A 15,413-nucleotide genomic window follows, 5' to 3' on the forward strand; every position below is an offset into this window, starting at 1 on the left:
ATATATATATATGTATATATGTGTATATATATATATATATATATATGTATATATATATATATATATATATATATATATATATATATATATATATATATATATATATATATATATATATATGAAATACTTGACTTGGTGAATTCTAGCTCTAAATATACTCCTCCCCTCTAACCACACCCCCAACCACGCCCCCACCCCACCCCCGACCATGCCTTCCCCACCCCCACCTCCTGAAATCGGAGGTTTCAATGTTGGCAAGTATGAGTTTAGGAGTTATGTTTAAATAACTGTCATAGTGAGTGTGGCAGTTACACTGTCATATTGAGTAAAAAAAACTAACTTGTGTCTTTGCAAACCTCACAAAAGAAAATGTTTCTAATAAAAATCACAAAGATACATTTCTTCACGCATTATTAGACATTTTTCATGTGTGGTTTAGGAGTTATGTTTAAATAACTGTCATATTGAGTGTGGCAGTTATACTGTCATTATGTGTAAAACCTAGTTTTGTATTTGCAAACCTTATAAAAACAACTGATTCTAGTAAAACATAGATTCAATTTTACAGGCATTTTTAGACATTATACATTTTTGGTTTAGGAGTTGTGTTTGAATACATTTTTTATTGCTATTTTCGTTAGGGCAAGGCCGGCCGGCAGGAGGCCACGGGGAAGACCCAGGACACATTGGGAAGACTATCATTCAAGTACCTTGGGGTGTGGGTGGACAATAAGCTGGACTGGACTGTTAACACAGACCACTTGTACAGGAAAGGACAGAGCTGTACTTCCTGAGGCGGCTGTCCTTTGTCCCACACGCCATTAGACTGTACAACTCTTCTCTGGGGGGAGGGGGGCTACTAGGATGACAGGGGATGCAAATCAATAAGAGTGCAATATTTTTTCAAAACATGGTCACTACTGCCTAGTTTCTCTTGTTATATTCTTATTTTACTGTTATATTTTTATTCTCATTGTTGCTTTTTATTTTTATTCTATTGTAATATGTTTCTATTTTGTTTCAATTTATACCTCCATTATTTACTTTTCACTTTTTACAATTTTGTACACTACTGCTGGAATTTAAATTTTCCTGAGGGAACTCTCCTGAAGGAATCAATAAAGTACTATCTATGTATCTATCTATTTATGTCTCCTGGCTGGCCTGTAAATGCCTCGGGATCCCCCGAGAAGAGCTGGACAAAGTGGCTGGGGAGAGGAAAGTCTGGGCTTCTCTGCTTAGGCTGCTGCCCCCGCAACCTGACCTCGGATAAGCAGGAAGAAAATGGATGGATTTAGTATTTCAGTTATACTGTCATATTAAGTAAAAAACTAACTTGTGTCTTTGCAAACATTACAAAATATATTTTTTCTAGTAAAACTCACAAAGATACATAACTCAAGGCATTATTAGCCATTTTGCATGTGTGGTTTAGGACTTATGTTTAAATAATCGTCAGATTGAGTGTGACAGTATACTGTCATGAGTAAAACCCATATTTTGTAATTGCAAACCTTATGAAAACAAATGATTCTACTAAAACTCACATGGATACAATATTACAGGCATTTTTAGACATAATGCATGTTTGGTTTTGGAGTAATGTTTATTTAACTTTCATATTTTGTATGACAGTAATACTGTCATTTTGAATAAAAAAAACTAACTTGTAACTGTACAAACCTTAAAAAATATTTTTTTTCCCAGTAAAACTCACAAAGAGACATTTCTCCAAGCATTATTAGCCATTGTGCACATGTGGTTTAGGACTTATGTTTAAATAAATGTCAAATTAAATGTGGCAGTTATACTGTTAATATGAGTGAAACCTAATTTTTGTAATGGATGGATTTAGTATTTCAGTTATACTGTCATACCACAATACCTGATTCTGGTAAAACTCACATAGATTCAATATTACAGGCATTTTTAGACATTTGACATGTTTGGTTTAGAGTTGTGTTATTTGTATTGCTTTTTTCATTAGGGCAAGTCCGATGGGCAGGAGGCCGCGGGGAAGACCCAGGACACATTGGGAAGACTATGTCTCCCGGCTGGGCTGTCGAACGCCTCGGGATCCCCCGAGAAGAGCTGGACGAAGTGGTTGGGGATAGGGAAGTCCGGGCTTCTCTGCTTAGGCTGCTGCCCCTGCAACCGGACCTCGGATAAGCGGAAGGAAATGGATGGATTTAGTATGACAGTTATACTCTCATATTAAGTAAAAAAAACTAACTTACAAAATATATTTTTTCTAGTAAATCTAACAAAGATACATTTCTCCAAGCATTATTAGTCATTTGCATTTGTTGTTTAGGAGTTATGTTTAAATAACTGTCATAGTGAGTAAAACCTAATTTTTGTATTTGCAAAAACCTTACAAAAACAACTGATTCTAGTAAAACTCACATGGATGCAATATTGCAGGCATTTTTAGACATGATGCATGTTTGATTTTGGAGTTGTGTTTATATAACTTTCATATTTAGTATTACAGTAATACTGTCATATTGAGTAATAAAAACTAACTTGTGTCTTTACAAACCTTACAAAATATTTTTTTTCCTGCAAAACTCACAAAGAGACATTTCTCCAGGCATTATTAGCCATTTGGCATGTGTGGTTTAGGAGTTATGTTTAAATAACTGTCAGATTGAGTGTGACAGTATACTGTGAGTAAAACCCATATTTTGTATTTGCAAACCTTACAAAAACAACTGATTCTAGTAAAACTCACATGGATACAAAATTACAGGCATTTTTAGAGATAATGCATGTTTGGTTTTGGAGTTATGTTTATATAACTTTCATATTTAGTATGACAGTTATACCATCATATTGAGTAAAAAAAACAAAACTTGTGTCCTTATAAACCTTACAATTTTTTTCCCCCAAAACTCACAAAGATACTTTTCTCCAGGCATAATTAGCCATTTTAATGTTTGGTTTAGGAGTTATGTTTAAATAACTGTCATATTGAGTGGGGTAGTTATTGTATTGTGTGTCATTATAAATAAAACCTATTTTTTGTATTTGTAAACCTTACCAAAATACCTGATTCTGGTAAAACCCACACCGATACAATATTACAGGAATTTTTAGACATAAAACATGTTTGGTTTTGGAGTTATGTTGATATAACTTTCATATTTAGTATGACGGTTATACCATCATATTGAGTAAAAAAAAACTAATTTGTATCTTTACAAATCTTTCAAAATATTGTTTTCCAGTAAAATTCACAAATATACATTTCTCTAGGCATTATTAGTCATTTTGCATTTGTGTTTTAGGAGTTATGTTTAATTAACTGTCATATTGAGTGTGGCAGTTATATTGTCACTATGAGTAAAACCTAATTTTTGTATTTGTAAACCTTACCAAAATACCTGAATCTGACAAAACTCACATATATTCAATATTACAGGCATTTTTAGATGGATTGCATATTTGGTTTTGGAATTATGTTTATATAACTTCCATATATAGTATGACAGCTAAACTGCTAAATTGTGTAAAAAAACTAACTTGTGTCTTTACAAACCTTACAAAATATTTTTTCCAGTAAAACTCACAAAGATACATTCCTCAAGGCATTATTAGCCATTTTGTCAGTATACTGTCATTATGAGTAAAACTAATATTTTGTATTTGTAAACCTTACAAAAACAACTGATTAGAGTAAAACTCACATGGATACAAAATTATAAGCATTTTTAAACACAGTGCATGTTTGGTGGCAGTCAATGTGGCAGTTATACAGTCATTATGAGTAAAACCTATTTTTGTAATTGTGAACCTTTCCAAAATACCTGATTCTGGTAAAACTCACATAGATACAAAATTACAGGCATTTTTAGACATAATGTATGTTTGGTTTTGGAGTTATATTTATATAACTTTCATATTTAGTATGACAGTTATACCATCATATTAAATAAAAAAAAACTAACTTGTGTCTTTATAAACCTTACAAATTATTTGTTTCCAGTAAAACTCAAACTGATACATTTCTCCAGGCATTATTAGCCATTTATCATGTTTGGTTTAAATAACTGTCATATCAAATGTTGCAGTTATACTGTCATTATGAGTAAAACCCAAGTTTTGTATTTGTAAACCTTACCAAAATACCTGATTCTGGTAAAACTCACATATATTAAATATTACAGGCAGTTTAAGACATATTGCAAGTTTGGTTTAGGAGTTTGGTTTTGGAATTATGTTTATATAACTTTCATATTTAGTATGACAGTTATACCATCATATTGAGTAAAAAAAAAAACTAACTTTTGTCTTAAAAAACCTAACAAAATATTTTTTTCTAGTAAAAATCACAAAGATACATTTCTCCAGGCATTATTAGCCATGTATCATGTTTGGTTTAGGAATTATGTTTAAATAACTGTCATGTTGAGTGTGGCAGTTATATTGTCATTATGAGTAAAACCTATGTTTTGTATTTGTAAACCTTACCAAAATGCCTGATTCTGGTAAAACTCATATAGATACAATATTACAGGAATTTTTAGACATAAAACATGTTTGGTTTAGGAGTTATGTTTAAATAACTGTCAGATTGAATGTGACAGTATACTGTCATAGTGAGTTAAACCAATATTTTGTATTTGCAAACCTTACAAAAACAACTGATTCTAGTTAAACTCACATGAATACAATATTTCAGGCATTTTTAGACATAATGCATGTTTGGTTTTGGAGTTATGTTTATAATTTTTTTACATTTAGTATGACAGTTTTACTGTCATATTGAGTAAGAAAAAAATAACTTGTGTCTTTACAAACCCATTCATCCATCCATTTCCTACCGCTTATTCCCTTTGTGGTTGCGGGGGGCGCTGGAGCCTATCTCAGCTACAATCGGGCGGAAGGCGGGGTACACCCTGGACAAGTCGCCACCTCATCGCAGTCTTTACAAACCTTACAAAATTGTAAAACTTAAAAAGATACATTTCTCCAGGCATTATTAACCATTTTGCATGTGTGGTTTAGGAGTTATGTTTACATAACTGTCATATTGAATGTGGCAGTTATACTGTCATTATGAGTAAAACCTATTTTTTGTATTTGTAAACCTTACCAAAATACCTGATTCTGGTAAAACCCACATCGATTACAGGAATTTTTAGACATAAAATATGTTTGGTTTTGGAGTTATGTTTATATAACTTTCATATTTAGTATGACAGTTATACCATCATATTGAGTAATAAAACACTAATTTGTATCTTTACAAACCTTACAAAATATTGTTTTCCAGTAAAATTCACAAATATACATTTCTCTAGGCATTATTAGTCATTTTGCATTTGTGTTTTAGGAGTTATGTTTAAATAAGTGTCATATTGAGTGTGGCAGTTATACTGTCACTATGAGTAAAACCTAATTTTTTGATTTGTAAACCTTACCAAAATACCTGATTCTGATAAAACTTACATATAATAAATATTACAGACATTTTTAGACAGATTGCATGTTTGGTTTTGGAGTTATGTTTATAAAACTTTCATATATAGTATGACAGCTATACTGTAAAATTAAGTAAAAAAACTAACGTGTGTCTTTACAAACCTTACAAAATTTTTTGTTCCAGTAAAATTCACAAAGATACATTCCTCCAGGCATTATTAGCCAATTTGTCGGATCGATTGTGACAGTATACTCTCATTATGAGAAAAACTAATATTTTGTATTTGTAAACCTTACAAAAACAACTGATTCTAGTAAAAATCACGAAGATAAAAAATTATAGGAATTTTTAGACATAATGCATGTTTGGTTTTGGAGTTTTGTTTAAATATTTGTCATATTGAATGTGGCAGTATACTGTCATTATGAGTAAAACCTAATGTTTGTATTTGTCAACCTTACCAAAATACCTGATTCTGGTAAAACTCAAAAAGATACAATATTACAGGCATTTTTAGACAAAATGCATTTTGGTTTTGGAGTTATGTTTATAAAAACTATAGGAGTTATGTTTAAATAGATGTCAAATTGAAAGTGGCAGTTATACTGTCATTATGAGTGAAACCTAATTTTTGTAATTGTAAACCTTACCAAAATACCTGATTCTGGTAAAACTCACATAGATTCAATATTACATACATTTTTAGACGGATTGCATGTTTGGTTTTGGAGTTTTGATTATACAACTTTCATATTTAGTATGACAGTTATACTGTATATTACTATTGAGTAAAAAAAAACCTAACTTGTGTCTTTGCAAACCTTACAAAAGATCGTTATTCTAGTAAAGACTTAGACTTAGACTTAGACTTTCTTTTTATTGTCATTCAAATTTGAAATTTACAGCACAGATAAGAACGAAATGTCGTAGTGCAGGATAAAAAAGCAATAAGGTGCATATTTCGATACATAAATATATATAAATAATATATAAATACTATATATATATATATATATATATATATATATATATATATATATATATATGTATATATATATATATATATATATATATATATATATATATATGTATATATATATATATATATATATATATATATATATATATATATATATATGCATATATATATATATATATATATATAATAAATAGATATATATAAGTATATATAAATAGATAAATAGATTACTGTGCAGATACATATATTGCACTTTTTCCACATGCGCCCACGTTTATGGATGTATGTTATATTGTTTCTTTCATTCCAGCGAGTTAATTCATTTTGAGAGGAGTTGAGGAGATAATTTAATTATGATGCGTTCAAGAGTCTTACGGCCTGAGGGAAGAAGCTGCTACAGAAGCTTCGGAGGCTGCGGAACCTCTTTCTAGAGTCCAGCAGTGAAAACTGTCCTTGGTGGGGGTGGGAGGAGTCTTTGCAAATTTTCTGAGCCCTGGTCAGGCAGCACTTTTTGCGATCTCCTGGATAGGAGGAAGAGGAGTCCTGATGATCTTTTCCGCCGTCCTCACCACTCTCTGGAGATACTTCCGTCTGAGGCACTGCAGGCTCCAGTCCAGACAGAGATGCTATGCTGTTGGTCAGCAGGCTCGCTATAACAACGATACATCTCTCCAAGCATTATTAGCTATTTTGCATTTGTTGTTTAGGAGTTATGTTTAAATAACTGTCAAAGTAAATAAAACCTAATTTTGGTATTTGAAAACCTTACAAAAACAACTGATTCTAGTAAAACTCACACAGATACAATATTACAGGCATTTTTAGACATAATACATGTTTGGTTTTGGAGTAATGTTTGGCGCAGTGGAAGAATGGCCGTGCGCGACCCGAGGGTCCCTGGTTCAATCCCCACCTAGTACCAACCTCGTCATGTCCGTTGTGTCCTGAGCAAGACACTTCACCCTTGCTCCTGATGGGTGCTGGTTAGCGCCTTGCATGGCAGCTCCCTCCATCAGTGTGTGAATGGGTAAATGTGGAAGTAGTGTCAAAGCGCTTTGAGTACCTTGAAGGTAGAAAAGCGCTATACAAGTACAACCCATTTATTTATTTATTTATTTATATATAGTATGACAGCTATACTGTTATATTGAGTAAAAAAAACTAACTTGTGTCTTTACAAACCTTACACAATATATTTTTTTCTAGTAAAACTCACAAAGAGACATTTCCCCAGGTATTATTAGCCATTGTGCATGTGTGGTTTAGGAGTTATGTTTAAATAAATGTCAAATTGAATGTGGCAGGTATACTGTCATGAGTAAAACCTATTTTTTGTAATTGTAAACCTTACCAAAATACCTGATTCTGGTAAAACTCACATAGATTGAATATTACATGCATTTTTTGTTCGGATTGCTTGTTTGGTTTTGGAGTTATGTTTTTACAACTTTCATATTTAGTATGACAGTTATACTGTCATATTGAGTAAAAAAAACAACTAACTTGCGTCTTTGCAAACCTTACAAAAGATCAGTATTCTGGTAAAGACTTAGACTTTCTTTTTATTGTAATTCAAATTTGAACTTTACAGCATAGATAACACAATTTCGTTACATAAGCTCAAGGTAGTGCAGGATAAAAAAGCAATAAGGTGCATATATAAATAAATAAATATAAATAATATATAAATATACATATAAAATGAATAAATATACTTAAATATATATAAATAAATAAAAAGATTACTGTGCAGATAAATACATTGCACTTTTTCCACATGCGCCCACGTTTATGGGTGTATGTTATATTGTTTTTTGTTTATTCCAGCGAGTTAATCCATTTTGAGGGGAGTTGAGGGGATAATTTAATTATAATGCGTTCAAGAGTCTTACGGCCTGAGGGAAGAAGCTGGAGGTTCTGCTTCGGAGGCTGCAGAACCTCTTTCTAGAGTCCAGAAGTGAAAACAGTCCTTGGTGGGGGTGGGAGGAGTCTTTGCAAATATTCTGAGCCCTGGTCAGGCGGCGCTTTTTGCGATCTCCTGGATAGGAGGAAGAGGATTCCTGAAGATCTTTTCCGCCGTCCTCACCACTCTCTGGAGAGACTTCCAGTCTGAGGCACTGCAGGCTCCAGTCCAGACAGAGATGCTGTTGGTCAGCAGGCTCTCTATAACAAAGATACAGTTCTCCAAGCATTATTAGCTATTTGCATTTGTTGTTTAGGATTTATGTTTAAATAACTGTCATAGTGAGTAAAACCTAAATTTTGTATTTGCAAACCTTACAAAAACAATTGATTCTAGTAAAACTCACAGATACAATATCACAGGCATTTTTAGACATAATGCATGTTTGGTTTTAGAGTTGTGTTTATATAACTTTCATATTTAGTATTACAGTAATACTGTCATATTGAGTAAAAAAAAACAACTAACTTGTGTCTTTCCAACCTTACAAAATATTTTTCCCAGTAAAACTCAAAGATACATTTCTACAGACAGGCATTATTAGCCATTTTGCATGTGCGGTTTAGGATTTATGTTTAAATAACTGTCATATTGAGTGTGACAGTAAAGTCATAGTGAGTAAAACAAACTAACTTGTGTCTTTGCAATGCTTACAAAAGAAAATGTTTCTAGTAAAACTCACAAAAGACACATTTCTTCATGCATTATTAGAAAATGTTCATGTGTAGTTTAGGAGTTATGTTTTAATAACTGTCAAATTGACATTAAGTGTTAAACCTAATTTTTGTATTTGCAAACCTTACAAAAACAACTGATTCTAGTAAAACTCACATAGATTCAATATTGCAGGCATTTTAGACATTTCACATGTTTGGTTTAGGAGTTGTGTTTGAATACATTTTAATTGCTTTTTTCGTTAGGGCAAGTCCGACCGGCAGGAGGCCACGGGGAAGCCCCAGGACACATTGGGAAGACTATGTCAGCCAGCTGGCCTGGGAACGCTTCGGGATCCCCCGAGAAGAGCTGGACGAAGTGGCTGGGGAGAGGGAAGTCTGGGCTTCTCTGCTTAGGCTGCTGCCCCCGCAACCCGACCTCGGATAAGCGGAAGAAAATGGATACATTTAGTATGACAGTTATACTATTATATTGAGTAAAAAAAACTAACTTGTGTCTTTGCAAACCTTACAAAAGAACATTTTAGTAAAACTCAAAGATACATCTCCAGGCATTATTAGCCATTTTGCATTTGTTGTTTAGGAGTTATGTTTAAATAACTGTCATATTAAATGTAACAGTATACTCTCATATAGAGTAAAACCTAATTTTTGTATTTGCAAACCTTACAAAAACAACTGATTCTTGTAAAACTCACATGCATTCAATATTACAGTTATTTTTAGACATTTTGCCTGTTTGGTTTAGAAATTATGATGGAATACATTTGTATTGCTTTTTTCGCATTATCTCAGGATTTTAGGAATATTACTGTCATATTGAGTAAAAAACTACTTTTTGCGTTTGCAAGCCTTAAAAAAGCATATGTTTCGAGTAAAACTCACAATAATGCATTATTTCAGGCAATATTAGCTCATTTTTATCTGTAGTTTAGGAGTTATGTTTATTTACTGTCATATTGAGTGTACATTGTCATGGTGAAAAAAACCCTAATTTTTTTATTTGCAAAAATTTCAAACACAACCGATTCTAGTAAAACTCGCATGGATTCAAAATTACAGGCATTTTCACACATTTTGCATGTTTGATTTAGGAAATATGATTGAATATATTTTCATTGCTTTTTTCGCATTATCTCAGGATTTTAGGAATATTACTGTCATATTGAGTAAAAAACTACTTTTTGTGTTTGCAAGATTTGAAAGAGCATATGTTTCGAGTAAAACTCCGTAGAATGCATTAATTGAGGCATCATTAGCCATTTTGCATGTGTAGTTAGGAGTTATTTTTAAATAACTGTCATATTGAGTGTGACATTTTACTTTCATAAAGAGTAAAACCTAATTTTTGCTTTTGCAAACCTTACTAAAACAACTGATTCTAGTGAAACTCAAATGGATTTAATATTACTGGCATTTTTAGACATTTTGCATTGTTGGTTTAGGAATTTTGTTGGAATACATTTTTATTGCTTTTTTCGCATTATCTCAGGTTTTTAAGAACATTACTGTAATATTGAGTAAAAAAATACTTTTTGTGTTTGCAAGCCTTAAGAAAGCATATGTTTCGAGGAAAACTCCCAAGGAACTATTATTTTAAACATTATTAGCCATTTTGCATGAGTAGTTTAGGAGTTATGATTAAAAAACTGTCATATTGAGTGTGACAGTTTACTTTCATAGAGAGTAAAACCAAATCTTTGTTTTTGCAAACTTCACTAAAACAACTGGTTCTAGTAAAACTCACATGGATTCAATAATACAGGCATTTTTACACATTTGGCATGTTTAGTTTAGAAATTATGATTGAATACATTTTTATGGCTTTTTTCGCATTATCTCAGGATTTTAAGAACATTACTGTCATATTGAGTAAAAAAATACTTTTTGTGTTTGCAAGCCTTAAGAAAGCATATGTTTCGAGGAAAACTCCCAAGAATCCATTATTTCAAACATTATTAGCCATTTTGCATGAGTAGTTTAGGAGTTATGATTAAAAAACTGTCATATTGAGTGTGACAGTTTACTTTCATAAAGAGTAAAACCTAATTTTTGTTTTTGAAAACTTCACTAAAACAACTGATTCTAGTAAAACTCACATGGATTCAATAATACAGGCATTTTTACACATTTTGCATGTTTAGTTTAGAAATTATGATTGAATACATTTTTATGGCTTTTTTCGCATTATCTCAGGATTTTAAGAACATTACTGTCATATTGAGTAAAAAAATACTTTTTGTGTTTGCAAGCCATAAGAAAGCATATGTTTCGAAGTAATCTCCCAAGGAACTATTATTTTAAACATTATTAGCCATTTTGCATGAGTGGTTTAGGAGTTATGATTAAAAAACTGTCATATTGAGTGTGACAGTTTACTTTCATAAAGAGTAAAACCTAATTTTTGTTTTTGCAAACTTTACTAAAACTACTGATTCTAGTAAAACTCACATGGATTCAATAATACAGGCATTTTTACACATTTTGCATGTTTAGTTTAGAAATTATGATTAAATACATTTTTATGGCTTTTTTCGCATTATCTCAGGATTTTAAGAACATTACTGTCATATTGAGTAAAAAAAATACTTTTTGTGTTTGCAAGCCTTAAGAAAGCATATGTTTCGAGGAAAACTCCCAAGAATCCATTATTTCAAACATTATTAGCCATTTTGCATGAGTGGTTTAGGAGTTATGATTAAAAACTTGTCATATTGAGTGTGACAGTTTACATTCATAAAGAGTAAAACCTAATTTTTGCTTTTGCAAACCTTATTAAAACAACTGATTCTAGTGAAACTCACATGGATTTAATATTACTGGCATTTTTAGACATTTTGCATTGTTGGTTTAGGAATTATGTTGGAATACATTTTTATTGCTTTTTTCGCATTATCTCAGAATTTTAAGAACATTACTGTCATATTGAGTACAAAAAATACTTTTTGTGTTTGCAAGCCTTAAGAAAGCATATGTTTCAAGGAAAACTCCCAAGGATCCATTATTTCAAACATTATTAGCCATTTTGCATGAGTAGTTTAGGAGTTATGATTAAAAAACTGTCATATTGAGTGTGACAGTTTACTTTCACAAAGAGTAAAACCTAATTTTTGTTTTTGCAAACTTCACTAAAACAACTGATTCTAGTAACACTCACATGGATTCAATAATACAGGCATTTTTACACATTTTGCATCTTTAGTTTAGAAATTATGATTGAATACATTTTTATGGCTTTTTTCGCATTATCTCAGGATTTTAAGAACATTACTGTCATATGGAGTAAAAAAAAATATTTTTTGTGTTTGCAAGCCTTAAGAAAGCATATGTTTCGGAAAACTCCCAAGAATCCATTATTTCAAACATTAATCATTTTTCATGAATAGTTTAGGAGTTATCATTAAAAAACTGTCATATTGAGTGTGACAGTTTACTTTCATAAAGAGTAAAACCAAATTTTTGTTTTTGCAAACTTCACTAAAACAACTGATTCTAGTAAAACTCACATGGATTCAATAATACAGGCATTTTTACACATTTTGCATGTTTATTTTAGAAATTATGATTGAATAAATTTTTATGGCTTTTTTCGCATAATCTCAGGATTTTAGGAACATTACTGTCATATTGAGTAAAAACATACTTTTTGTGTTTGCAAGCCTTAAGAAAGCATATGTTTCGAGGAAAACTCCCAAGAATCCATTATTTCAAACATTATTAGCCCTTTTGCATGAGTAGTTTAGGAGTTATGATTAAAAAACTGTCATATTGAGTGTGACAGTTTACTTTCATAAAGAGTAAAACCTAATTTTTTTTTTTGCAAACTTCACTAAAACAACTGATTCTAGTAAAACTCACATGGAATCAATAATACAGGCATTTTTACACATTTTGCATGTTTAGTTTAGAAATTATGATTGAATACATTTTTATGGCTTTTTTCGCATTATCTCAGGATTTTAGGAACATTACTGTCATATTGAGTAAAAAAATACTTTTTGTGTTTGCAAGCCTTAAGAAAGCATATGTTTCGAGGAAAACTCCCAAGAATCCATTATTTCAAACATTATTAGCCCTTTTCAATGAGTAGTTTAGGAGTTATGATTAAAAAACTGTCATATTGAGTGTGACAGTTTACTTTCATAAAGAGTAAAACCTAATTTTTGTTTTTGCAAACTTCACTAAAACAACTGATTCTAGGAAAACTCACTTGGAATCAATAATACAGGCAGTTTTACACATTTTGCATGTTTAAGTTTGAAATTATGATTGAATACATTTTTATTGCTTTTTTTGCATTATCTCGGGATTTTAAGAACATTACTGTCATATTGAGTAAAAAATACTTTTTGTGTTTGCAAGCCTTAAGAAAGCATATGTTTCGAGGAAAACTCCCAAGGATCCATTATTTCAAACATTATTAGCCATTTTGCATGAGTAGTTTAGGAGTTGTGATTAAAAAATTGTCATATTGAGTGTGACAGTTTACTTTCATAAAGAGTAAAACCTAATTTTTGTTTTTGCAAACTTTACTAAAACTACTGATTCTAGTAAAACTCACATGGATTCAATAATACAGGCATTTTTACACATTTTGCATGTTTAGTTTAGAAATTATGATTAAATACATTTTTATGGCTTTTTTCGCATTATCTCAGGATTTTAAGAACATTACTGTCATATTGATTAAAAAAAATACTTTTTGTGTTTGCAAGCCTTAAGAAAGCATATGTTTCGAGGAAAACTCCCAAGAATCCATTATTTCAAACATTTTTAGCCATTTTGCATGAGTGGTTTAGGAGTTATGATTAAAAAACTGTCATATTGAGTGTGACAGTTTACTTTCATAAAGAGTAAAACCTAATTTTTGTTTTTGCAAACTTCACTAAAACAACTGATTCTAGTAACACTCACATGGATTCAATAATACAGGCATTTTTACACATTTTGCATGTTTAGTTTAGAAATTATGATTGAATACATTTTTATGGCTTTTTTCGCATTATCTCAGGATTTTAAGAACATTACTGTCATATTGAGTAAAAAAATACTTTTTGTGTTTGCAAGCCTTAAAAAAGCATATGTTTCGAGGAAAACTCCCAAGAATCCATTATTTCAAACATTATTAGCCATTTTGCATGAATAGTTTAGGAGTTATGATTAAAAAACTGTCATATTGAGTGTGACAGTTTACTTTCATAAAGAGTAAAACCTAATTTTTGTTTTTGCAAACTTCACTAAAACAACTGATTCTAGTAAAACTTACGTGGATTCAATAAAACAGGCATTTTTACACATTTTGCATGTTTATTTTAGAAATTATGATTGAATACATTTTTATGGCTTTTTTCGCATTATCTCAGGTTTTTAAGAACATTACTGTAATATTGAGTAAAAAAATACTTTTTGTGTTTGCAAGCCTTAAGAAAGCATATGTTTCGAGGAAAACTCCCAAGGAACTATTATTTTAAACATTATTAGCCATTTTGCATGAGTAGTTTAGGAGTTATGATTAAAAAACTGTCATATTGAGTGTGACAGTTTACTTTCATAGAGAGTAAAACCAAATCTTTGTTTTTGCAAACTTCACTAAAACAACTGGTTCTAGTAAAACTCACATGGATTCAATAATACAGGCATTTTTACACATTTGGCATGTTTAGTTTAGAAATTATGATTGAATACATTTTTATGGCTTTTTTCGCATTATCTCAGGATTTTAAGAACATTACTGTCATATTGAGTAAAAAAATACTTTTTGTGTTTGCAAGCCTTAAGAAAGCATATGTTTCGAGGAAAACTCCCAAGAATCCATTATTTCAAACATTATTAGCCATTTTGCATGAGTAGTTTAGGAGTTATGATTAAAAAACTGTCATATTGAGTGTGACAGTTTACTTTCATAAAGAGTAAAACCTAATTTTTGTTTTTGAAAACTTCACTAAAACAACTGATTCTAGTAAAACTCACATGGATTCAATAATACAGGCATTTTTACACATTTTGCATGTTTAGTTTAGAAATTATGATTGAATACATTTTTATGGCTTTTTTCGCATTATCTCAGGATTTTAAGAACATTACTGTCATATTGAGTAAAAAAATACTTTTTGTGTTTGCAAGCCATAAGAAAGCATATGTTTCGAAGTAATCTCCCAAGGAACTATTATTTTAAACATTATTAGCCATTTTGCATGAGTGGTTTAGGAGTTATGATTAAAAAATTGTCATATTGAGTGTGACAGTTTACTTTCATAAAGAGTAAAACCTAATTTTTGTTTTTGCAAACTTCACTAAAACAACTGATTCTCGTAAAACTCACATGGATTCAATAATACAGGCATTTTTACACATTTTGCATCTTTAGTT

This window comes from Nerophis lumbriciformis, linkage group LG25, assembly GCF_033978685.3.
Source record: "Nerophis lumbriciformis linkage group LG25, RoL_Nlum_v2.1, whole genome shotgun sequence".
Taxonomy (NCBI): domain Eukaryota; kingdom Metazoa; phylum Chordata; class Actinopteri; order Syngnathiformes; family Syngnathidae; genus Nerophis; species Nerophis lumbriciformis.